Raw genomic sequence first — 27,291 nt, forward strand, 5'->3', positions numbered from 1 at the left:
AATTGTCTCAGTTTCCATCCATTTCCTGCAAATGACCTAATTTCATGGAAATTAATGTATATTTCTGTTTAGTTAGAATAAATTTTTAAATAGAGAATTTTTTGGTTAAAGAACAGTAACTTCATGAAAAGATATTTGTTCAATGAAATGGCATGATAATAGAATGCATTTTGACACATTGTACACAAGTGGAGCACAAGTTCTTTGTATGGCTTATCAGTGTGTAGAGTCATACCAGTAATGCTATCATACATGTATAAGGATTAAGAATGTCCATCTGATTCCACCATTATTCCCATCCCCACAAACCTTCCCCTCTTCTCACTCCCCTCTACACAATCTAAAGTTTCTTCATTCTTCCCCATGCACCCATCCCCCATTGTGGAATAACATCCACTTATCAGAGAAAACATTTGTCCTTTGTTTTGGGGGTTTCACCTTAAGCAAAAGCAATTTTGTGCACCTCAAAATGTATTTTTAAATATTTATGCAGTTTTTTTTCTCTTTTTTTTTTGTGCTTGGGATCAAACCCAAGGGTTGGTGCAACTAAGTAAGTATGCTTCTGCTGAATTACACCCTGGGCTATGGTTGGAATCCTAACATCCATTAAACAAAATGTGAAATGAAAAATAATAATTATTTGTTTTAAATTTCTCCCTCATTTGTAATAAAATTTGTTCAAATTTCTATGTTGAAAGGACATATATTTTTTATCATTGGACTCAATATTAGGTTGTGCCTTGTTCCAAAGGGAATTGTGAGTTGTTTATAAAATACATAACGGTAAACCAGCTAAATTGAAAGTGTTACCTAAAAGAAACATTAAAAGATGGAACAATGAGAACTGAACCCCTTAGCCTGGTCTTGGGTTATGCTAATGTGCAGACATATGCTATGTGAACAACTTCTAAAGGTGGTATGTTACAATGGCAATCCATTGCAGTGGTTGCTGTTTTATTCATGAATATGAAAGTTAAGTACTAATGAATTCATAAACTTGTTTATAAACAATTAGCCTTTAGAACTTAGTTAAAAAACTAAGGAAGAATTATAGCAGTGCAAAAATGATTTTTGTTTTTAGTTTTGGCACTGTTGGGGATGGAACACAGGGCTCCCAGAAGGCAAAAAATCTGCCATTGATCTACATCCCAGATTCCCCACCCCAAATCATTTCAAACACTCAATTTATGGATCCATTTCAAAAAGTACCCTTCCATAGTATCTACTGGAGTTTCTAGTAACAGCCATTTCCAACTGACAGAAAAATTAATTTTAAGATAACCATATTGAACTGCAGGCATGACTTCAAAGAAAAAGAGAAGAAGTTCGGAGATTTTGATCAGCTTTTGGAAAAAATGAATAACCAGTTAAGAGAAAAAGATGAGAAACAAAATAAAGAAATTGAATTGAACAAAGAACTTCAATTGTTTTCTGGGACATTAAAAACAAAATTAAAGACTGCAAGAAGTAACTCAAATCAGGTAAATTAGTCTTCAGTATGTATAGCTTTGAATTTCTTACTTTAATTTTAATATCCCTTTAAGATAAGATATATGGCCATGTTTCACATAATGATGGGGAAATGATGTGAGAAATGTGTTCTTGGCATTCATTATGCAATCATTGTAGGCATATTATTATACAAAATGTCTATATCTTTCACAAACTTCTGGGGCCACTGTTGAAATATGTAGTCTGTTGTTACACAGTGTGTGACTCTCTATTGGAATCAAAACATTTATGGCTAAATTTATTCATTGCTTATCTTGGCATCTTATAGATGCTCAGCATGTTTTCTGAATGGAGGAATAAAAGGTGAGTTGAGTTCAATCAGTAGCATAAATGTTAATTTAGGGATATTTATGTTCAGATACAGGATAAAGAGCTTTGAAAATATCATGGGACAAGTTAACTGAGTTTTTTAAAAATTGTTTTTTTTATAATTCTATTTTATGTTTTTTTTTATATTTTTTATTGTGGGTTGTTCAAAACATTACAAATTTCTTGACATATCATATTCGACACTTTGATTCAAGTGGGTTATGAACTCCCACCTTCACCCCATACACAGATTGCAGAATCACATCAGTTACACATCCATTGATTTACAAATTGCCATCCTAGTGTCTGTTGTGCTCCGCTGCCTTTCCCATCCTCCACCCTCCCCCCTCCCCACCTCTCCCCTCCCCTCCCCTCCTCTCTCTCTACCTCCTCCACTGTATAACCCTGAGGGTCTCCTTCTATTACCATGCAATTTCCCTTCTCTCTCCCTTTCCCTCCCACCTCTCATCCCTGTTAAATGTTAATCTTCTTCTCCTGCTCTTCGTCCCTACTCTGTTCTTAGTTACTCTCCTTATATCAAAGAAGACATTTGGCATTTGTTTTTTAGGGATTGGCTAGCTTCACTTAGCATAATCTGCTCTAATGCCATCCATTTCCCTGTAAATTCTATGATTTTGTCATTTTTTAATGCAGAGTAATACTCCATTGTGTATAAATGCCACATTTTTTTTATCCATTCGTCTATTGAAGGGCATCTAGGTTGGTTCCACAGTCTTGCTATTGTGAACTGTGCTGCTATGAACATCGATGTAGCAGTGTCCCTGTAGCATGCTCTTTTTAGGTCTTTAGGGAATAGACCAAGAAGGGGAATAGCTGGGTCAAATGGTGGCTCCATTCCCAGCTTTCCAAGAAATCTCCATACTGCTTTCCAAATTGGCTGCACCAATCTGCAGTCCCACCAGCAATGTACAAGTGTACCCTTTTCCCCACATCCTCGCCAGCACTTGTTGTTGTTTGACTTCCTAATGGCTGCCAATCTTACTGGAGTGAGATGGTATCTTAGGGTGGTTTTGATTTGCATTTCTCTGACAGCTAGAGATGGTGAGCATTTTTTCATGTACTTGTTGATTGACTGTATGTCCTCCTCTGAGAAGTGTCTGTTCAGGTCCTTGGCCCATTTGTTGATTGGGTTGTTTGTTCTCTTATTGTCTAATTTTTTGAGTTCTTTGTATACTCTGGATATTAGGGCTCTATCTGAAGTGTGAGGAGTAAAGATTTGTTCCCAGGGTGTAGGCTCCCTATTTACCTCTCTTATTGTTTCTTTTGCTGAGAAAAAACTTTTTAGTTTGAGTAAGTCCCATTTGTTGATTCTAGTTATTAACTTTTGTGCTATGGGTGTCCTATTGAGGAATTTGGAGCCCGACCCCACAGTATGTAGATCGTAGCCAACTTTTTCTTCTATCAGACGGCGTGTCTCTGATTTGATATCAAGCTCCTTGATCCATTTTGAATTCACTTTTGTGCATGGCGAGAGAAAGGGATTCAGTTTCATTTTGTTGCATATGGATTTCCAGTTTTCCCAGCACCATTTGTTGAAGATGCTATCCTTCCTCCATTGCATGCTTTTAGCCCCTTTATCAAATATAAGATAGTTGTAGTTTTGTGGATTGGTTTCTGTGTCCTCTATTCTGTACCATTGGTCCACCCGCCTGTTTTGGTACCAGTACCATGCTGTTTTTGTTACTATTGCTCTGTAGTATAGTTTGAAGTCTGGTATCGCTATACCGCCTGATTCACACTTCCTGCTTAGCATTGTTTTTGCTATTCTGGGTCTTTTATTTTTCCATATGAATTTCATGATTGCTTTCTCTATTTCTACAAGAAATGCCGTTGGGATTTTGATTGGCATTGCATTAAACCTATAGAGAACTTTTGGTAATATCGCCATTTTGATGATGTTAGTTCTGCCTATCCATGAACAGGGTATATTTTTCCATCTTCTAAGATCTTCTTCTATTTCTCTCTTTAGGGTTCTGTAGTTTTCATTGTATAAGTCTTTCACCTCTTTTGTTAGGTTGATTCCCAAGTATTTTATTTTTTTTGAAGATATTGTGAATGGAGTGGTTGTCCTCATTTCCATTTCAGAGGATTTGTCGCTGATATACAGGAATGCCTTTGATTTATGCGTGTTGATTTTATATCCTGCCACTTTGCTGAATTCATTTATTAGCTCTAATAGTTTCTTTGTAGAGCCTTTTGGGTCTGCTAGGTATAGAATCATATCATCTGCAAATAGTGATAATTTAAGTTCTTCTTTTCCTATTTTGATGCCTTTAATTTCTTTCGTCTGTCTAATTGCTCTGGCCAGTGTTTCGAGAACTATGTTGAACAGAAGTGGAGAGAGAGGGCATCCCTGTCTTGTTCCAGATTTTAGAGGGAATGCCTTCAGTTTTTCTCCATTCAGAATGATGCTAGCCTGAGGCTTAGCATAGATTGCTTTTACAATATTGAGGTATGTTCCTGTTATCCCTAGTTTTTCTAGAGTTTTGAACATAAAGGGATGCTGTACTTTGTCGAATGCTTTTTCCGCATCTATCGAGATGATCATATGGTTCTTATTTTTAAGTCTATTGATGTGGTGAATAACATTTATTGATTTCCGTATATTGAACCAGCCTTGCATCCCAGGGATGAATCCTACTTGATCATGGTGCACAATTTTTTTGATATGTTTTTGTATCCGATTCGCCAGAATTTTATTGAGGATTTTTGCATCTAGGTTCATTAGAGATATTGGTCTGTAGTTTTCTTTCTTTGAAGTGTCTTTGTCTGGTTTAGGTATCAGGGTGATGTTGGCCTCATAGAATGAATTTGGAAGTTCTCCCTCCTTTTCTATTTCCTGAAGTAGCTTGAAAAGTATTGGTATTAGTTCTTCTTTAAAGGTTTTGTAAAATTCTGCTGTATACCCATCCGGTCCTGGGCTTTTCTTAGTTGGTAGTCTTTTGATGGTTTCTTCTATTTCCTCAATTGATATTGGTCTGTTTAGGTTGTCTATATCCTCCTGACTCAATCTGGGCAGATCATATGACTTAAGAAATTTATCTATGCCTTCACTATCTTCTAATTTATTGGAGTATAAGGATTCAAAATAGTTTTTGATTATCTTCTGTATTTCTGAAGTGTCTTTTGTGATATTGCCTTTTTCATCCCGTATGCTAGTAATTTGAGTTCTCTCTCTTCTTCTCTTCACTAGCATCACTAAGGGTCTGTCGATTTTGTTTATTTTTTCAAAGAACCAACTTTTAGTTTTGACTTTCTCCACACTGCTAATATGAGACCAATACCTTACTGAAATGAATCTTTAGGTTTTAGCAGAACCTAAGGACACACAGAGGCAATATATTCTTAAGAATATAATGCCAGAACTTACAAGATAAAATTCTGTCAAATCATCTTTGAAAAAAAAAAGGGAGAGAAACATGGCAAAAGGAAGAAAGAAAGAAAGAAAGAAAGAAAGAAAGAAAGAGAAAAAGGAAAAAAAAGAAATGTTTCTTGAATTATTTTCTGATGTTTTCAGATGCTTGTCTCTTTGTGCAAATGTGTTGCGTGCATATGTGATCATATATGGAACAGTCACTAGATCCATTGTGGAAAAGCATAGAGAATTTTAAAACACTATATGTATATCCTTAATGTACCTATTTTGAGGTTGAGGGTGGCATTTTGGTCCTATTGGCCTAATTAATGTTCTTAATTCAACTCCATTTGTCAGCAGCAGTCCAGTAGTGACTTTCACATTGGCCACATCCAGAGAAAAGGCTTTTAATAATTTCCATAGGAATTGATGACTTTCCCATAATCTCAAAACCCTTGTTACTAATGTAACTATTCTAGTTTGGGGCAGTGATTTCACTCTCTTGGTATATTAATATGGAGGTTTGCTTATTATTCCCACCATTTGGTAAGCAGGCTAAGCATAGCCAGCAGGGACCCTAGTTAAGATAGCATATCCTCATGTAGGAGAAGAGAAACAGTTTTCTCCAACATATCTCCTATTTTAGTTCAAAAAACATCTGGAGACAATGATATACTATAATACTTTATGGTAAGGATGTCATTTGTGATAAATGAAGTCAGTTTATTTCCCTTATTTCACATTTACTCACATTTCAGACTTTACAAACAAAGAAACAAATCTTACTGAGCAGCAAATAATTTCAGGATTTTCTGAGAAGAGCACAATAAGTAGGATCTTATTTACAAATAGTATTATGAAACACAAGCCTTCTTTTGTGTTTTTATTTTTACAGCAGAGAAATAACTAGTTTGATGGAAGAGCACTTGAAGCAGCTTGCTTATATTTATATCATTCCATGTTTCATTGGTATATGTAAAATGCTTAATTAAGTACAGTGCCTGGAGTTATCATTTATCAATAACTACAATTCTTATAAATGATTGCAAAATTTTGAAAAAATAGAATACATGTAGAACATTTTCAGGATTAGGGAACTTAGGGAAATTTCATCTGTCCAAATGTGTGTAATGCTAAGACACTTATTATGGATTGGCTGGCTGTATACATGAGTTATCAGTATCAGAGGGCAAATGTATTTATTTTGCATTCTTTAGTTGTTGATATATCTTTATTTTATCCACTTATTAATGTGTGGTGCCTGGGATTGAGCCCAGTGCCTCACACATGCAATGCATGAGTTCTACCACTTATCCACAACCCCAGCCCTCAAACTTTATGTTTTAACATGATCAAAGTTCCTAATCACTTACCTTATGTCTTCAACCTGTTGTAATTTAGAAAAAGGCTTTTTCAGTTTTAAAATTCTTTATAATCATCATTTTTTTGCTCATAGATTGATTTTCTTCAATACAACTTGTGAAATCTTGGAAAGTTTTGCTTCCCTAAGCTCTGAAATTTATATCTAACTTTTCTCCATTGGATATCCATGTATTGCAACCTTCCATTGAATAAATACACATGTTTAAACTTTAGTTTCAGAGGTAATTGCGACATGTTATTGAATTGAGTGCTAGCTAAAAGTCTCCTTGATTTTCCTTAGGTTTCTACCAGGAATGAAATAGAGAAAGTGCTCTTGCATGAATGCCACATGTTGAAGGATAAATTTGATGTGCTGAGTCTTCAAATGAACCAAATGAAATGTCAGAATGAGGAAGATAAAAGGAAATATCTTGATGTCATGGACACTTCAAGAGATAAGTTTGATGATCTTCAAAGGAGGATCAGATTGATTGAGAAAACAACATTGCAATATAATGAACAGATTAATTCTCTGAAAACTGAGATTATAAAGCTAAATGTTAAGCTGGAAAATAAAGAACAAAACACCAAAAGACAGGAAACAGAAGCCAAATCATACCCTGCCAGTCAGGCTGTTGCTCCACACCCTTGTGGTAAAAGTCAGACATCAAAAAGAGAACAAGAACTTCTTTCCCAGAGAGCAAGAGATGAGTGTCATGATTTAAAGGACAAGGGGAATTTCAAAATATCAAATCGGAATGTTACGAGGCTGATTCAGTCCTCAAAGTTTGCCAAGCCTGGAATAAAATTTCGAGACCAAGAGAAAGGGCTCTGTATTCATATAGGGTGTGATCTTAGAAAAGTGACTGTGATATTGAATCCGGTACAAAGAGACCTAAAACAAACCCAGTGCCAAATGAATGAAATGAAGCACATGTATCAAAATGAACAGAGTCAAAACTACAAAGAGCTACCTATAGATAAGAGATTATCTCAAGTGGAAAGTGAAATTACATTGCTAGGACAGCAGTTCCATGACTTTCACAACAAAGTTGATGATAAAGAAGTCTTGCCCATTTACACCCAAGAGCAATGTAATACCAAAAAAATAATTCAGGATGAGGATGAGAACTCCAGTCACAAGTTACAAAACAGAAATATGGAGTTAATGAATGGAAATTGTCACTTAAAAGAAAGTTTAAGTCAATATAAAAAGAAATCTGAGAAAAAAGTAAGTATCAAGCAAGATATATGGATTGTGTTTGAAGGAGAATTCAGTGAAATTTGATGATGGGAAACCTGATTTCCAATACAATGAAATGATTCATGTTTGAAGTAATAAGTCTGCTAATGATGTTTACACATTGTATATATGTTTTGAAGTAACACACCCTATCTGATGAATATGTAAAATTGTGAGCCAATTAAAAACAAAAAGATTAGTCATACAGGAAACTGATTTTAACATTTAAAAAGGGGGAAACATTTAAAGCCTTGGAACTGTAGATGCTTTATTTTGAGTAAAGACATTGTGTGTTTACTAGGCATTGTTTCTTTACATAGGAATTAAGTTTCAAGAGGATAAGGCATAGATTTTTAGTAGAGATATGCTGATATTAATAATACAGAATTAATATTGCTGAAACAATATCTGTTTTTGCTGTTGGGGATGGAATCCATGGTCTTGTGCAAGCTATGCCCATGTTCAACACCAGGCCTACTCTCCAGCCCTCAGTACTAATTTGAAAGTCTTCATGTTACTATACTTTTTAAGACAATGATGAAACAGATAAATTGAAATGCTCATATCTAGTTTAAATTCAGTGGGTTACTTTGACAAACCATTCCAATTTCCAAGCTGAAGTGAAATGTAAATGATATAGTTTTTAATAGACTTCCTTCACTAGCATTTCATACATTTTTAATTGGTAATTTGATTTTATTCTCATAAGTTTGACTTAATTCTGAAAATAACAGCTCAATTTGTTTATCCTCATCTCCTTCTAACACTATAAAAGGATCTACTGTCATTAACATAATTTGGGACAAAGGCAATGCATTGCAGCAAATCCCTTGTTGATTTAATTTATGTGCTGTCTCTGGAATCTATTGCCTATCTTCACAGATAACTTGCTAATATTTTTCATTTCAAGGTTCAATTGCTATTATGTAACAGATAGGAACTATTCTAGTACAAAGATAATTGCAGCTCCCTGAATCATTAATTTGGCACTGATTTCCCATTTTCAATAATGTAGTTTAAATTCCCATTTAAACAAGTAGATTTTTGAACACTGAGAATGGGGTGAGGAGGGGAGAGAGTTGAAGGAATTGAAGAGAAGGAGGGAGGTGAAGGTCAGGTTGCATGGGGCCTTACTTTTTTAGAAGGCAGGAATCCATTGGATCTGTGCAGATGATTGAATATGTTTAGAGATCAGTTTTTAAGTTGAGCCTTTGTTTAAAAAGAATGATTTTCTGTATAGTATTTACAATTCCTAGTCAGACCTGCATAGCCATTTCTGTTTGAGAATTCAGTAGGTTGTAAAGCATTTCATCAAGTGTGAAGTGGATACAGGGCTGAATCTATTGTCTAAGGGATATGACAGTAGCTAGGCAGGAAGAAAGCACCTTCAGTGTCCCTGCTGGAATTCAGAAATAAGCAAAATTGTATACACACGAGGAAAAGAAGATGAATTAATGATAATATTTCTCAGAGTCCCTTTCAGTTTTAAATATTATTAACAAAAAGTGAAGTTATTTACAAAGTCTTTAACAGACATATCTCCTCAGGTACTTGTGAGACAACTTCCACAAGAACTGGCTGATAACCTGACAGAGCAACCTATGTCAGAGGATTCATTAGAATGCTCACTCAGTAATCACCTTGAAGTAGAAGATGAGGCACAGGGTTTGAAGAAGAAACTAGATCAAATCACATGTGAAGTATGTATTAAATTGTATTTGTCAACCGTTGATCTGCACCTGCTTCAATAATGTTAAATGTTTTATGATAAAAACATCATTGGACAGAGTTCTTTGGATTTTTATTATAATTAATTTTATTACACTTTAAATATCTTTAATGTGCATTTGTTTATAAATTCTGAATTTCAATTTTACATTTTTATAATATCATGCATGTTTTCTCAGTTGAAATCCAGTGACTTGGAAGACTAAGGCAGGAAGATCACAAGTTTAAAGCCAATCTCAGCAACTTAGTAAGGCCCTAAGCAAATTAGCAAGTCCCTGTCTCAAAAAGAAGCGGAGATGTAGCTTAGTGGTTAAGCACTCCTGGGTTCAATCAGTGTTTTTTTTTTTTTTAAACCTACTTAACTACCCTCAGGAATGCTGAGAATTATACATCAATCCTCATATGTGTTGAGAGATTTTAACTAGGATTTTTTTTAGTGCTACCTCCATTGTCATGGTGTAGCAAGGCAGATCAAAGGATACCATTTCATGGAATGTTCCAGGGAATTGAGTCATTTCATACCTTCATTTCTGTGATGAGATACAGAATCTGTGTGTAATTGTTAAATAGATTTCTAGATAATTTGCACAGAAAGGCTATTATGCTTTCCTAAAATTTCAGGTTAACTCTAAAATAATGGGATAAGTCAGTTTTTTGTTTATGTTTTTTTTTTTACTTAAACAGATTATAAGAGCATATAAATGTTTCCATCATATCTGGTACCTCTATCCAAAGCAGAGAGTGAAGAAGTTACATGGGTTGTCCCAGTAGATCTTTGAAAAGGCAAACTTACTGGGATTTGTTGGACAAATTTGTGTTAAAATATTCTCAGTATGCTTCTTTTATTTTGAAACACTGTTGTTTTATTCATGCAGGCCAATAATCTCAATACAAATCTAGAAGCTACATCTTCAAAATATTTACAGTTGGATGGACAATTTGAACTTGCTTTGAAAAGTCTACAAAATACATGTGAAAAACTACAGAGCTATCAAAAGAAGTTGGAAGAAGATGTAGCAAACCTTAAAATATATGTGCAAGACAATAAAATTACAAATGGTCAAGGAGAGTCTCATATATGTGAGACTGGACAAAGAACAAGAGAGATATTAGAGGAAAACCAAAAACTAGCATCTTTATTTTCAGAGGTTATTTTATTTATCTGTAATGAGCTTTAATTCATTTCACTGAAAATTTTATTTATTTATTTATTTATTTATTTATTTATTTTGCATTTTATATGGGTCCTCTACATTTCTTGAGAAAATTTCTTTTGTAGTTTTTTCAGAGTAAGATGGCAGTTTCATTTTCCATCATTGTAAAAACTGACTTCATCTTTCAGAAAAATGACTTTATCAGAGAACCATTCAATATTTAAGGATAGTTGTATTAATAAGATAATTAGTAGGAACCAAAAAATGTGAAGTCAAAGTATACCATACTCTTGAATTGTTAAATTATTTTTTTCAATTATGAAATGATTTTACAATATTTGCCTTTTCACATGACTGATACTAAATGAGAATGATTCATGGCTGAGGTCCTAGTCATTGGAAGATATTTTGTGTAGCCTTTGTAAGGCCCTGGGTTCCAGCCCCAAAGAATAAAAAAAAAAGAGCAATTGATTTTGATGATAAAATCCAGCATCTTTTATACATATGTTTAAAATTTCTCTCTGAGTTATTGATTCTAAACTAAAGAACAAAATAAACAAATGATTATTTGGCTAATGATTATTTTAAAAATATGTCATTTTGGGCTGGGGATATATCTCATTTGGTAGAGTACTTTGCTAGCACATGTGAGGCACTGGGTTCAATCCACAGCACCACATAAAATTAAAATAAAGATATTATGTTCATCTACTATAAAAATATTTTTTTAAAAATATGTTCTTTCAATTTTCTTTAGACATTTGATAGAGCTTCAAATACTTTAGAGTTGAATGAAAATAATGAGATTTCATCAATGAAATTGATGCAATTCAGAATTGGCAAAGTAGAATCTCAAGTGTCTGAAACTACAAATGAAATTTCTGATGAAGTACAAAGGTAAGAATATAATAAACCTCATATAGAAGGATACAAAATCCAGAAGGATGCCCAAATGTACACCAACAGAAAATAGCTTAATCTCCTTAATTTGTCTCCATTGCAAAACTTTTAGTGAGAAAGATATATGAGATTAGTAGGATGCAAAACCTAATCAGACAATACAATTTTCAGAAGTAATTTTAGTAAATGAACTTATTTTTGAAATATAGGTCCAGAAAGTTTATATCCCTCATGCTTTTTTTTTTTTTTATCTGTATGGCTTTCTCTCCTTTCTAGACTTTCACCTCAGTACTTTTGAAGCTTTATAATTCAGACAGTTATATTGTGACCAAGTTACTTACAGGCTTTCTGTGAATAGAATAGTAAAAAATTTAATTATTGGTTGAAAGTTTTCAACTTAAAACCTAAGGGTACTGTATTGCTATTACTACCCTCTTAGCACTTTCTGATACCTCATAAATTAACCATTTTTGATTGTGACATTTGATGATACCCCCAGATGGTGCCCAAAGACAAACTAAACTTTGCCTTGTTTCTTCTACATAAGGTCTACTTTTGATGTAGGGAAAGAATATCACAGGGTTCAAAGAAAGTATACTTTGCAGTATAGTTAAAAAGAATTCCATGGTCAATGTTAGGGGCCATTAAAATCAGAATTGGCAGGTCCCACCTCTGATACCTTGGTAACAAAACTATGAGCTGATTGTCTTGAATTCTTAATCACCAACTCAGCTGTCTTATTCTGTCCCAATGATTGTTGCTCTGAATTATTTCTCAGTGCCCAATGCTTGATTCCTCCAGGTGATGGTTAGAATGTGTAGATGGTGAGAGCAAATGCTTGAAAATGTCTTTAAGGCATGGTTTTTAAATTCTTCAGTTGGTTTAATAATACAAGTATTTCTAGCTTAGCTTCACTCTTATTTTCTAGTTGTATATGTTTAAGGAGTACATGATGCTTTATTATACTTTAGCATAGTGAAATGTCTTTGTAGTCAAATAAACTAAGGTATCCATCATCTCACCTGGTTACAGTTTAAATACCAGGATTTCTAATGGTGTCCTCAAAAAACCCTTAAGGAGAGCATCTTCAGAACTCTTTAAAACCTGTAATTGAATGCTCTACTCTATTTTGATGGATTTTCAATGTTAAGATTCTTTTCACTGAGAAATTCTATTTATTCCGATGGCATTTTTTTTAATGCAAGTGGTTTTGGAGGAAAACAAATGAAATACCAAGAATTTGCCTTTTGAAATCCTCACAGAATCAGTAAGAGCCTTCAGGAGGTTAGTAGCAGATTCCCAGTGAAAACACAGAGAGGTTGTTTACCCTGCTCTCACTGTGAGAGGCCAGTCTCAGGGTGTCCTTGTGTCAGACTTAAAAGGGACAACTGGGTACACAACAGAAGTTTTAACCAGGGAGAAAACATAGCAGGTGCTACTTCCAACCCACAACCTTCATGTCAAAGCATTGAGGACTATCTGGCTGAGGTAAGTTATGCTTTGTTTATCTTTTGGGTTTCAGATTTCTGATTTGCCTTGTTTTGACTTTGTTGAAATAATGAATTGTTTAGTTGACTTCTGAATGTTAAGTAAAAGTCATGATAATCTATAACTATAGAGAATTACAAACAGATTTTTTAATTTTTATAAAGTATTTGAAGGTCTTATTTTTAAAAGACCCTTGTTAACTTTATTCAACTGAAATGATAGTTTTAACTGTCCTTTAACTTAAAGTAAATTTTTTGATTGAATTAAATATTTGAAACAAATAAACTTTGGTTTAGAGCTTTGATGGAGTTTTCATGATCTTCTTAATTCACAGAAAAATAGTGCAGGTCTATGTTAAATCAGGCCTCAATCTGATGTTTTCTTTTGCCTTTGCATTCTAGTGAAATCAAGAGAAGAGCAAATATAAGATTTATAAAAATCCATGTAGTAAAAGGTGCTGAAAAGGGGAACAAATTAAATAACTAAGTTCCTAGCTAGATGATAGCTTTTCCATCAATTCGTTAGCTTACATTCATATTTTTCTGAAAAAAAATGAAAGACTTAGGATTGAAGAGTCTGTCATCCATGAAATTGGAACACTACACACCAAAAAAAAAAAAGAAAGAAATATTTCTGTAAATGGTTAAAGATGATCTGAGTACAAGATGTTCTGTTATTCATACCAGAAAATATCAGGCAATGTATCATTTAATAAGACATTAATGGATTAATTTTAAAATGGAGACACAATACAAAGGAAAATTTGGGGGAGGGCAGGGAACATTTTTCATTAATTTTTCTGGGTGAAAGATGTGTTTATTTTTTAGTGCTTATAAATAGGCTGAAGAATACTTGAAAGTTACTTTAGTACTTCCTAGATATCCTTGCAGAGCATTAGTTTGCCAAAGCATGCAAACTTTAACAGGAGTACAAAAAGCACTGTTCTATCAAGATGCAAAGTCAGGTCTCTGTCATCCCTGCAGAAAGCCTTCAATGGGGAAGGGAGGAGAGGGAAAAGAAAGATACTGAGGAAGAAGGTTGATCAAATTATTTTATCTGCATATTTGACTATGTCATTATACATTCCACTAGTATCTGTGATTATAATGCACCCAAAGATAGTATTCAAGTCATTTAATTCTGAAAAATAGAAGACAAGCCTGGGAACTCTGTCAGTCCAAGAAATTTGCCTTCACATTTAAACTGTATAAAGGCTTTGGACATCACAGTATTTTTATCACCTCAAAGTACTTAGTATGTTCAGTATTCTCTTTTTGACCTTGTTTGAGGAATCAGTAAGAGAATAGGATTTTTATGAAGAACAGCCTAGATAGGGCACACTTTGAAGCTTTTCCACGTTTGTAAACACGTAAGTATAATTAGTAAAATGTTTCAAAAACTTTGGTCTCAAATCCAGAGAAGAAATCAGTTACAGTTAAACAGCTACATATTGTTTACAAATCAGAAGAGTCACAAATCAAAGAAACATATAAGTTTAAACTGGCTCTAAGTAATATGTATACTGTGTAGGTGTGTGTGTGTGTGTGTGTGTGTGTGTGTGTGGTTAAAGTGATGAAACTCAAGGATGCTCTACCTCTGAGCAACATCCGTACTCCTTTATAATTTTTGTTTTGTGGCAGGTTCTTATTAAGTTCTTATTTTAAGGAAAATGACATTAAAGTGAAAAATTTGATAAGAAGTTTCTAAAGGGCAGCATTTTACTAAGAATCACACTCTATTGTCATCTAAAAATAGGAGTTGTTGCCCATTAGTTAGCTAAAGGAGCACCATCTGAAATGACTTATATTTAACAGGCCAGTGTGGATTGGGAAGTTTAACAGCATCGTGCATACATATTCTCTATCTAAACTTAAAATAAGTAGGACTTTTATTTTGTTGTGCCATTATTTTAAGCCATTTTCCCATTAGTTCTAGTTCCTTAAAGTTGTATTGAAAAAGCTACATTTTCTAAGTAATGTATCATTTTCATGATAATCTCTGATTAAACTAAATAATGTAAATAATAATTGCCTTATTTCAGATGAATTAGAAGTTGGCCAGAGGCTTTATCAAGAAAAGCTAAAGCAGGTATATTGCCAAACTATGGTTGAATTTGGATTCATTATTTGATTTCTGAAAACAAACAACACATAGCAGATGGCATGGCTTTCCTTGAATTGGTGATTAGATTTCTCCATGAATAAAATTGTTTTTCTTGCAAACAAACATCAATGAAAAATTTGAAAAAAATTATCCCAATGAAGAATACACTCATTCACCATTTACTCACCTTCATGGCCTGCAAATGCTCAGACTGTCTATACATACCATTTTCTGGATTGACTTTTTTTTTCAATTCTGCCACCACTATGAAAACAAAGACATCACCCACTTCTATCTGGTCTAGGGCCAAAAGCCCAGACTCATCTAGGAACACTTGGTCAAGCATTTCAAATGTCCTGACATTGACTTTGTCATTGGTTTTGCTGTCAACAAAAGTTCCAGCTTTCCTAGCAAGGAATTCAGATTTCCAAATCAATTGAATTCTCATCAGGTCATTCAGCTAATCTCTTGCACACACCCTACTCTGCCCCTCTTCTCTAGCTTCAAGTCATGCTGTGATACTTGTATTCCTCACCTCTCACTCTTTGCGGGCACCTCTTCTCTCTCTGTCTCATACTTCCTTTTTATCCTTCAGATATCACCTCAAGCCAGTAAACTATGCCACTGACCTAAAATGAGGACAGAAGTCTCTTCTGTTCCCTTGTTTTATACTTCTCATAGCACCCACCACTCTGTAAGGAGTTGTGTTTTTCAACTTAGGGGATCTGATTGGTGAGGGGTGGCTTTCATCCTCTTCATCTTCTCACTCAGAGCTTGCCAAATGCTTTAACATAAGGCTGTTAAATTCCTGAATGCAGGGTGGAAAACATGAAGTTCTGATCCTCAGTCACATTGATAATTCAGTGTGCAACTCTAGTCAAATTATATTTCAGAGTTACCTTGTAGTCATGCACACATGATTTTCACTCTTATTAACACGGATAAATTATTAACATTTTGTTTACTGATTCTTGCTTAGTTAACTATGAAGTATTTGAGATAAACAATATAATTATTTTTCTTTCCACTTGCTACAGAATTTGTGTCTTGACCCACTAGAACTTCTGCCTTAAGATCTACTAATAAGCCAAGAAAAGATCTACTTTTGGAAGCATCACAGGAATACACAGAAGTTTTAAGGGGAAAATATTTGCTATTAATGATAGCATTATATCTATGAGATCATTGACATTTTAATTGTTTCCCAGTAAAAGTATGATGTGGAAACTTTATTGAAGGAAAAAATATATTTGTCACATAGATATGTGAGGGAATTCATACAATATTTAAAACTTTCTTTGCATGTATCACTAAATTGGAAGTACAAGTGTGAACCAGTATTTCAGATGTTAATGTCCTCAAGCTGTCTAAATGCAGATATTTAAAAGACACCTAAACAATTGAGTGACCAATATTACCTCTGTGAATCTAAATGTAACATTAATGATGGATTATTTGTATCACCATATATGGACCTAGAGATTTAGATGGTATTTTGGTGGACCAGTGCTGTAGTCACTACCAGTGCTTTAAAGTATTACAATTATTATATTCTCTGCAAACTGACATACTTTTAATGGTTTATGCATTAAGTTATATCCCTTTCCTGGTGAGAAACCAAAATTTCTTAAGGCTTTTAACCTTTTCTCTTTGTTCATTTGTATGATTTTGATGTTTGGTTAATAGTCTTAATATTAAAGAAAATTTTCAGCTTCTAGTATAAGAAACATTTCCCCTCTGAGCCATTTGGAAGTAAATTGCTGACATACACCACCATTCATGATTACTTTAGTATTTCCTACAATTCAGAACATGCTACAAAACTACAATATGACCTTTGTTGCTGATATGTTAATGCTAATACATTCTATTATAATATATTCAACCATCCTCAGATTCTTTCCAGTTTTGCTACTTTCCTAATAATGTGTTTTGTAACAACAGTATCCCATTCAAATTCATAAAATGCACCCAATGATTGCATTTTATTGACTCCTTCAGGGTCAAACTTTCCTCAGTCTCTTCCTAGACCTACATGATCATGAATCTGAAAAGGAAGAATGCTCATATAATGTTCCTCAGATGTGCTGTTATGGTTTTTTATGACTGGAACCAGATTACATGTTATTTGCCAAGAGTATTGCAGAAATGCTTCTGTGACTTTCTCTTTAAATCCCATTACTGATGATGTTAGCATTGATCACTAAAGGTGGTGCCTTTGGGATTTCTGTTCTGTAATGTTGCCTTTACTCTTTGTAGTTACTTAGCATTTTATATAAAGATAATTTGAGACTGTTACATATATCCCTATGCCTCATCCAACTTTCCCTTTATTCAAATAATAGTATCTATGGCTTATTTTATTGAGTATAATGTTAATTATTGATACAGTTTTAAAAATTTATTTTTTCCCTTACAAGTGTTCTATTTTGATGATTCTAGACTTCTTAGATGTTTTAACATTAGTACAAAGAATTCCTAGAAAACATTCCCGAAGTGTTAACATTTACTATCTTTGCTTTATCCCTTGTCCTCCTGTCTTTCTAGATAAATATAAGAATAAGTATACAACAAAGATAATTTTCTCTCAACCATTTGTGAGTTGGAGATAGGATACCTCTTTATGACAAAATACTTGTATTTCCTAAACACAAAATTATCTTATGTAACTATAGTGTAATGACCATAATTAAAAATATCAAATTTTGTTAAATATTAATATGTAATCTACAAAACTTATTCATTATTTGCTAATTATTTCAACAATGCCCTTTATAACCAAAATAAAACCTAGCTTGGGGCTGTTTTTGATCCATAATTCATTGTGTCCAGTGTTCTTGTTTCTTTAGTCTCCTCTAGTCGGGGACAGTTCCTGAGTCTTGCTGTGCTTTTAAGTTGTTGCTGACATTTAAGTTGTTGAATGGTATATGTCAGTTTTGTAGCTTTGTCTTCAGTTTGGGATCAGATGATGTTACTTCATGACTGGGTGCAGGATATGCTATTAGGCAGGAATGTCATGCATATGATGCTGAGTTCTTCCAATTCTGTAGATTTCAGCTGCACTGACAGACCCTCCTGGCTTGATGTGGAGGAAGTCCACAGGCCCAGACTTGGGTGAACAGCCTCTAGGAAGGGCAGGCATTCTCTAAGATCTAGAGTTAGCCTCCAGCCAAGAGTGAGCAAAGCTGGGGGCCTCAGGCACACATTTATGAAGTGTACTTGTTACTTGGTTTCCATGCCTGGCTTATGTTGACTTTGATTCTCTAATTAAACCAGAGGAGAGTGGTAGAGTGCTCAGTGGCAGAGTGCTCACTTAGCACTAATGAAGCCCCTAGTACAATCCCAGCACTGCAAAATAAAAATAGACACACTATTGACAAATACAGGCTATTAGCTGGATTTTTGCTCTGGGGACCAATTCATGGATCCTTGTTTTAAACCCAAGGTGCCCCTGATACAATTCATCTTCTGTGGTACCCTTCAGGCATTTCATTTCCCCTTTTCATAGACAATATATTTTACTGTGTATTATGCCATTTTATTGAGGAATTTCCTATGCAATTCACAATATTTGTTTATAAATGTTTCTGAGTTTACCCCCATTTGGTAGTTATTACATTCAACATTTCAATATGACTAATTACTTTGTATGTGTGAAAAGTCTAAAATGTTCTAGAATTACAGGACTGCTATTTATCAAATGCTGTCCTTAAAACTAATATACTTTCTGTGATCATTTTTTCTAAGAAAAAAATGTAGTATTTAAATATTAAAAACTGGGTTTCATATATAAAAAGGGTTTCATATGTTTTCTTACAATCAGTTTTTAATTAATTTTTTTATTCATATATGACAATGGAATGCATTACAATTCTTATTACACATATACAGCGCAAGTTTTCGTATCTCTGATTGTATACAAAGTATATTCACACCAATTCATGTCTTTAAACATGTACTTTGGATAATAATGTCTATCACATTCCACCATCATTTCTAACCCCATGCCCCCTCCCTTCTCTTCCCACCCCTCTGTCCTATCTAGAGTTCATCTAATCCTCCTACGCTCTTCTTTCATACCCTACTATCAGGGGAAAATATTCATTTGGCACTTGGTTTTCTGGGATTGGCTAATTCACTTAGCATTATTTTCTCTAACTCCATTCATTTACCTGCAAATGCCATGATTTTATTCTCTTTTATTGCTGAGCAATATTCCACTGTGTATATATGCCACATTTTTTATCCATTCATTTTTTTAATGGAATGTGGGTTGGTTCCACAGTTTAGCTATTGTGAATTATGCTGCTTTAAACATTGATGTGGCTGTGTCCCTGTAATATGCTGTTTTTAAGTATTTTGGGTATAGACCAAGGAGAGAGGGATAGTTGGGTCAAATGGTGGTTCCATTCCCAATTTTACCAGAAATCTCCATAATGATTATCATATTGTTTGCACCAATTTTCAGTCACACAAGCAGTGTATGAGTGTACATTTTTTCCAACATCCTCACCAACACTTATTGTTGTTTTTCTTCATAATAGCTCTCATTCAGATGGGAATGAGATGAAATCTTAGTTTTGATTTGCATTTCTCTAATTTCTAGAGATGATGAACAATTTTTCATATATTTGTTGAATGATTGTATGTCACCTTCTGATAAGTGTCTATTCAGGTCCTTGGCCCATTTATTTGATTGGGTTATTTTGTTTTTAATTTTTTTAATTTTTTTGGTGCTTAGCTTTTTGAGTTCTTTATATACCCTAGAGATTATTGCTCTCTCTGATGTGTGAGAGTTAAAGATTTGCACCCACGTTGTAGGCTCTCTGTTCACTTCACAGATTGTTTCTTTTGCTGAGAAGAAACTTTTTAGTTTGAGTCCATTTCATTTATGGATTCTTGATTTTAATTCTTGCACCAAAGGAGTATTATTAAGGAAGGTGGGAACACATTGTCACTATACCAGAGCTTAAACTATTACAGAGCAATAATAACAAAAAAAGCATAGTATTGGCACAAAAACAAACTGGTAGACCAATGGTATAGGATAGAGGACACAGAGAATAACCCACATTCTTGAACTCAAACTAATGATTTTCTCTTCCAGTACTTCTCCAAATTAACAATTATCTTATATTAGACAAAGACATTTTTCAGTGATCATATAATAAATCAGAAAGAGTTATTTAAAGAACCTTTTGGTTTAAATTAATATTTTATGAAATGATTATTTAATACTTTAGTTTTTGGTGTCACATATAATGCATTTTTAAAAAATCTTCAAATATGACAAACAGATTTTATGATCATTATGTAAGGATTGAAAATAGAGTAAAAGGAAAAGAGAATTGGATCCTCTTCCATTATGTCACTTAGATATGATGTCCTTGAAAGGAGGATATTTTTGGACTCAAATTAATTTTCCTGTTTTCATTTTTTATGGAGGGGAGAGTCATGCTTAGGTCATCCCCAGGGATGACTCTTCTCCTGAACCATGTCCCAGGCCCCTCATTCATTCTTGAACTCACACTAATGATTTTCTCTTCCAGTACTCCTCCAAAATTCTATAGTGAAGAAAACTTCCTAAAGCTACTTGCATCTTGCCTCCAGTTTTAATGATATTTTCAAATTCTGCCTCACAAGGAATCCAGTAGCAGAATGTTATGAATCTAATGCAGATTCTTTAGATTCAAGCAAGCTAAACACTATCATGACTCATTGGTATCCATGTAGAAAGAGAGTTTTGTCTTCTAAACCATTTGGAGAGTAACATGAAGATTAACCAGCATTCTAACAAGGTCTGTTCATTCCATTTGATATGTTAGAGAAGGGGTATCAGCAGTTCATGCCAAGTTTTGGAATTTACTGATTACACTCTCTAATATCAGAAGAGAACACATTTCTAAAAGAGTTAAGTTATAAATTAATAAGCAGCTGATTTGACCCTAAATGTAAAGTACAAACAAGAGCACAACTGATAAACAAAGATGAGTCTCAAGAACATTTTCTGGTAATTAAAACACTGAAAGTTGAAACCTGTGAAAATATACAACTTGCATTTTGCAAGGGAGTCCAATATACTTCAGTAGTAAAGAACAAGTTATCCCATTGCTTTGTTATTTCTCTTAGCATGGTTTTGTATTACCTCATTAAATATTCATAATGACCTGGATAACTAAAGCAACACAATCCTTATATTTTAGAGAGACTTCAGCCTAAAAGAAACAACTTGTTTAAGAACAAAGATCTCTTTGTTTTAGAGAGAGAATAGGTTCTTAGTACAAGCTAATTGTCACTATGTTAGTGTTCTGAACTGTATTGCCTTTGAATTATGATTATTTTACTTTTCTCTTCCTGAATTACAAGCTTATGCATTCAGTGACATGTGCCTGAATTCCAGCTACCAGGGAGGTTGAAACAGAAGGATTCTGCAATGTGAAGAAACTCTATCCCAGGTAAACACTCACACCAATATACCTCATGAACTTAAATGCAAAAATCCTTAAACAATTTTAGACAACCATATTCAAAAACACATCAAGATGATAATACTCCATGATCAAGTGGTTTTCATCCAAGGGATGCAAGGTTGGTTCAACATAGGGAAATTAATTAATGAATTCACCACAAAAGGAATAAAGGCAAGAATTATAGTATCATATCAATTGATGCAAAAAAGGTCGGTGATAAAACCCAACACCCATTCACATTGATAATGCTAGGGAAACTAGGGATAGAAGACACTTACCTCAACATTATAAAGGTTTTATTTGGGGGACCCAAAGCCAACATCATACCAAATGCAGCAAAACTGAAATAATTTCCTCTAAAATCAGGAACAGGACAAAGATATATGTTTTCACCACTTTTATTCAACACAGTTCTTAAAAGTCTATCCAGAGCAAATGGGCAAGAAAATGAAATTAAAGTTATGTAAATGTGAAAACAGGAAGTCAAATGACCTCTGTTTGCTTGGTGATATAATCTTTTATGTGGAAGACCCCAAATTTTCTTAGAGCTAGCAAAAAATGACTTATAGACCTGATAAATGAATTCAACAAATGATATTCTATGTAGAACTAGAAATAGGAAAAAAATTTAAATTCATTTTGGCAAAATAGGAGTCCCAGAATAGACAAAGCAACTCTACATAAATCTTGGTTTCGTTCTTGTTTCTGACTGAATGATAAAATATCATAGTTTATTTTTCCATGAATCTATTGATGGATACCTATGCTAATTGTATACCTTGGTTGTTGTAAATAGTGCCACAATAAAGACTGAAATGGAGTCATAGCTTTATAAGTTGACAGCATATCCTTCACGTATGTACCCTGCAATAACATGACTGTATCATTTTGTAGCTCTATTTGTAGTTTGTTGAGAGACTACCATATTATTTCCATAGTGGCTGTGCTATTTCCATCACCACAAAGAGTGTACAACGTTTTATCATTCTCCACATCCTCACTAGGCTTTGATATTTTCTTCCAATAATACATATTCTGACTGGAGTTAGGTGGAATCTCAGTGAAATTTGCATTTCCCTGATGGCTAAAGGTACTTTAAAATATATTTATTGGCCATTTCTACTTCTATTGGGAAATTTCTATTTAGATCTTGTGCCCATCTACTGATTGAAATCGTTGTCTCTTGATGTTAACTGTCTTGACTTCTTCACATATGCTGCATATTTATCTTCCATCAGATGAATATCTAGCAAAGATTTTATCTAATTCTGTAGATATTTTCTGTTGCTGTGTAGAAGCTTTTTAATTTTTCATCTTTCTTCTGATTATTGAACTATTGGGGTCTACTTAGGAAATTGTTAACTTTGTCTGTATCTTGCATATTTTGCTGGGTATTATTTTCGTACCTTCACAGTTACAGATCCTATATTAAAACCTTTTATCTACTTTGAGATGATTTCCGTACAGAGGCATAGATAGTAATCATTTCAATTTTTAAAATTTAGATATTCAGTTTTACCAGAAGCATTCACTGAAGATTCTCTTTTTTCAGCAACAAGTATTTTTGGTTCTTTGTTTGAGAATCAGATATCTGTAGGTGCATGTTTTTATTTTGGGTTTACTATGTTAATCCATTGGTCTACATGCTAGCACCTTTTTTTTTTCGGTTGTTGTTGTTGTTACTATGGCTGTATAAAGTTTTGAATTTGGATATTATAATGCCTCCAGCACTTACTCAGGATTATTTTGACCTGGAGAATCATTTACTTCCATATGAACTTAGAATTTTTTTTTAATTCTGTGGTGAATTGTATTTTGTGTTGAATCTGCAGATTACTTTCAGTAATATGGCCATTTTAAGAATATCAATTCTACCAGTCCATGAACAAGGGAGGCCCTTCCATCTCTCAGTGTCTGCTTTAATTTCTTTTTCTTTTTCTTTTCTTTCTTTCTTTTTTTTTTTTACTATTTTATAGATTTCATTGCAGAGTTCTTTGACCTACCTGGTTATATCTGTTCCTTGGCATTTTACTTGCTTTAAGGCTGCTATAAATGAAATTATGTTCTTAAATTCATTTTCAGCAAATTTGTTATTAGTGTGTTGAAAAAAACTACTGATTTTACTAAGTTGATTTTTGTTTCCTGTTGCTTTGCTGAATTTGTTCTAATAGTCATTTGGTGAAGTCTGTAGGGTCTTCTAAGTATAAAATTGTATACTCTGAAAAAGGATAATTTAACTTTTTCCTTTCCTATTTGTATCCCATATATTTGTTTCTCTTTCCTGATTGCTCTACCTAAAATTTAAAGTACAATATTGGATAGAGATTGTGGCTATCCTATTTCTTTTCCTGATTTTGAAGGAAATTTGTTCAAATTTCCCCTGTACTCTATAATGATCACTAGGGCTTTGATACAGATTGTCCTTATTTTGTTGAGATAAGATCCGTCTACACCTAATTAGCTTGATGCTCTTACCATGAACAAATGTTAAATTATATCAAAAGCACTTTTGCACCTATTGAGATGCAGCTGTGATTTTTTAAATGTATGATTTGATTATGTGTTTTATTACATTTAGATCTCCTTATGTTGAACCATCCTTGTATTCCTGGGATGAAACTAAATTGATTTTGGTGTCTGATCTTTACAATGTGTTCTTGGATCCAATTTGTAACTATTTTATTATCAATTTGTAACTATTTTATTATAGATTTTACATGTATGTTCACTGAGAATATTAGCCTAGTGTATTGTTTTGATGTGTGTGTGTGTGTGTGTGTGTGTGTGTGTGTTCTTATCAGGTTTTTGTGACGAGGTAATACTGACTTTATTGAATGAGTTTGAAAATGTTCCTTCCATTTTTATTATATACAATATTTTGAAAAGCAATAATGTTAGTTCTAATTTAAATATCTTTAAAAATCCGTCAGTCAATCTATCTAATACGTGTGTGTGTCTGTGTGTGGAAGGTTTAACATTTCTCAAACTGCTTAATATTGATTTTGGTAGTGGGGGGGTTAGTAAAGCCTCTTGATTCTATTTTGGTGGGTCACGTATCTAAAAATTTGTTCATTTCTTTTATGTTTTCCAACTTATTGAAATGCAATATTTCAAAATAATGCCTAATGATCAACTGCATTTCAGTGGTATCTGTTGATGCATGCTTTATTTGGATATAGTTTCATAAATTTAAGTATTCTCTTTCTTTTTGTAAATTTGAATGATGATTTTTCAGTCTTTTCCAATGGCCAACACCTTTTCTCACTGATCCTTTGCATTGTTTTTTAGTTTATTTCATTTAGTTCATTCCAATCTTTACTGTTTCCTTACGTTTACTAATTTAGGGGGTGATTTCTTCTTGCTTTTCTAAGATCTTGAAATGTGCCATTAGACTATTTATTTATTTATATTATTTATTTATTTTTGTTTGGCATCAGGAATTGAACCCAGGGGCACTTAACCACTGAGCCACATCCCCAGCCATTTTTGAATTTTATTTAGAGACAGGGTCTTGTTGAATTGCTTAGTGCTTCACTAAGTTGCTGAGGCTTCATTGGAACTCTCCATTCTCCTGCCTCAGCCTCTTGAGCTGTGAGGATCACAGAATTAAAAATCTCTAATTTTTTAAATTAAGGCACTCATATCCATAATCTCCCTTCTTAGTAGTGTTTTCATTGTATCCTAAATGATTCAGGATATTTTATTTCAGTTTTAATTTAATTATTGGAATCTTGTATTTTGTTTCTAATTTGTTCAAAGACTTTCTCTTTGTTTAAAAGTATATCATTCAATTTCATGTATTTCAGTCTATTTTTTTTTCTTATGGTTTTCAGTTTTATTCTATTATGGTCTAACCTGATGCAAGAAATGATTTGATAAAATTTCTAAAAGATTTGCTTTTAGATCAGGATAATTTAACTTTTTATACTATATCTTAGAAAAAGTTCTATAATCTGATAAAAAGAGTGTGTATACTCTAGTTTGTGCATGGTATTATAATTCAGATGTGAGGGATCCCCCAGAACATCATGTGTGAGACAATGCAAGAGGTTTAGAGGTGAAATGATTGGGTTATGAGAGCCTTAACCAATCAGTAAATTAGTGCCCTGATAGGGATTCATTGAGTGGTGACTGTAGGCTGGTAGGGTTTGATGGGGGAAGCTGGTCTCTTGCAGTATACCTTAGTGTATATATATTTTGTTCTTCATGAGTGGAGCCCTCTCTCTGCTTCCTGGAGTGATGTCTTGAGCTGCTTCCCACTGCTGTGTTCTTTCATGACAATATTCGGCCTCACCTTGGCCAAGGATGGAGCTGGCTATTTATGGACTGGGATGTCCAAAACTATAAGGCCCCCAAATAAATTTTTCCCCTTCTAAAACTTTTACTCACAGCAGTGGAAAAGGAGACTAAAACACATGGTGTATTCTATATAGCCATCTGTTAAGTCCATTTGATCTATAGTGTAATTTAACTCTGTTGCTAGTTACTGTTTTGTTTTGTGTTAATGATTCATCTGTTGGATTTGAAGTTACCTGTATTTACTTTATTGGGGTCTGTTTCTCCCTTTATCTCCTGTGGTGTTTGTTTTATGAAACTGGATGTTCCAAAGTCTGGTGCCTATTATTAACTTTTTAAATATTTTCTTCATGAATTGCTACTTTTATCAATATATAGTAACCTTCTTTGTCTCTTTTGTCTGATTTGAATTCTATTTATTTGGAGATGCATATAACTACTCATTTTTGTTTTCATATTTAGTATGTTTGTAATATCATCTTCCTTCATTCAGTTTCTGTGTGTGTATATCTATGTCAGGTGAGTTTTTGCAAGATGCAAATTTATAGGTCTTTTGATCCAATCAGTTGTCTGTGTCTCCTAATTAGAAAATTAGGAATATTTACATCTAGGGTGATTGTTGAAAGGTATGTGCTAATCCCTGTCAATCTTTCATTTCTCTTCTGATTTTATTTATTCATTTGTTTGTTTGTTTGTTTTGGTGTAGGGCATGAAACCCAGTAGTATTTTAACAGTGGGCTACATCCCTAGTCTTTTTTTTATTTATTTCAGTTTATGAGACAGAGTCTCACTAACTTGATGGTGTCTTGCTACATTGTTGAGGCTGGCCTTAAAGTACTATCTCATGTAATAGCTGGGATGACAGGTGTGCATCACTGTGCCCATCATCTTCAGGAGTTCTTGAATAATATATTCTTTCTAATTTATCATATTCTTTTGATGTTTAACTGAATTAACATTTTTTAACCCTTACTAATTCTCATATTTTCCTCTCCTCTTCTACTGAGATTTTATTCTTTCCTATGTTGTCACAATTGTGTTTGTCTTGCTTCCTCTTTTGTGTGAATAATACCTTTAAGTATCTTCTCTAATGCTTGTTTAGTGCTTATGAATTCCTTTACTTTATGCTTTGTGGAAAAGGTTTTTATTTCTGCTTTGAGTCTGAAGGATAAAACTTCTAGATTTAATCATTCAGGGTTGGAAGGATTTGTTTTTGAAGACTTTCAATGTATTGCTGCACCTTCTTCAGGCCTTTAGAGATTCCACAGAGAAATCTGCTGCTTTTCTGATAGTTTGGGCTTTTAAAGTGACCTGACTCTTCTCATTTTGAGCTTTCAATGTTTTTTCGTT

General features: G+C 33.6%; 1 pseudogene; it reads left to right on the top strand.

Moving 5' to 3' along the window:
- Positions 1 to 6,908: 6,908 nt before the first annotated feature.
- The window catches only part of LOC107161112, a 30,057-nt pseudogene continuing 9,674 nt past the window's right edge, over positions 6,909 to 27,291 (top strand).

Source organism: Marmota marmota, unplaced genomic scaffold, assembly GCF_001458135.2.
Source record: "Marmota marmota marmota unplaced genomic scaffold, marMar, whole genome shotgun sequence".
NCBI lineage: Eukaryota > Metazoa > Chordata > Mammalia > Rodentia > Sciuridae > Marmota > Marmota marmota.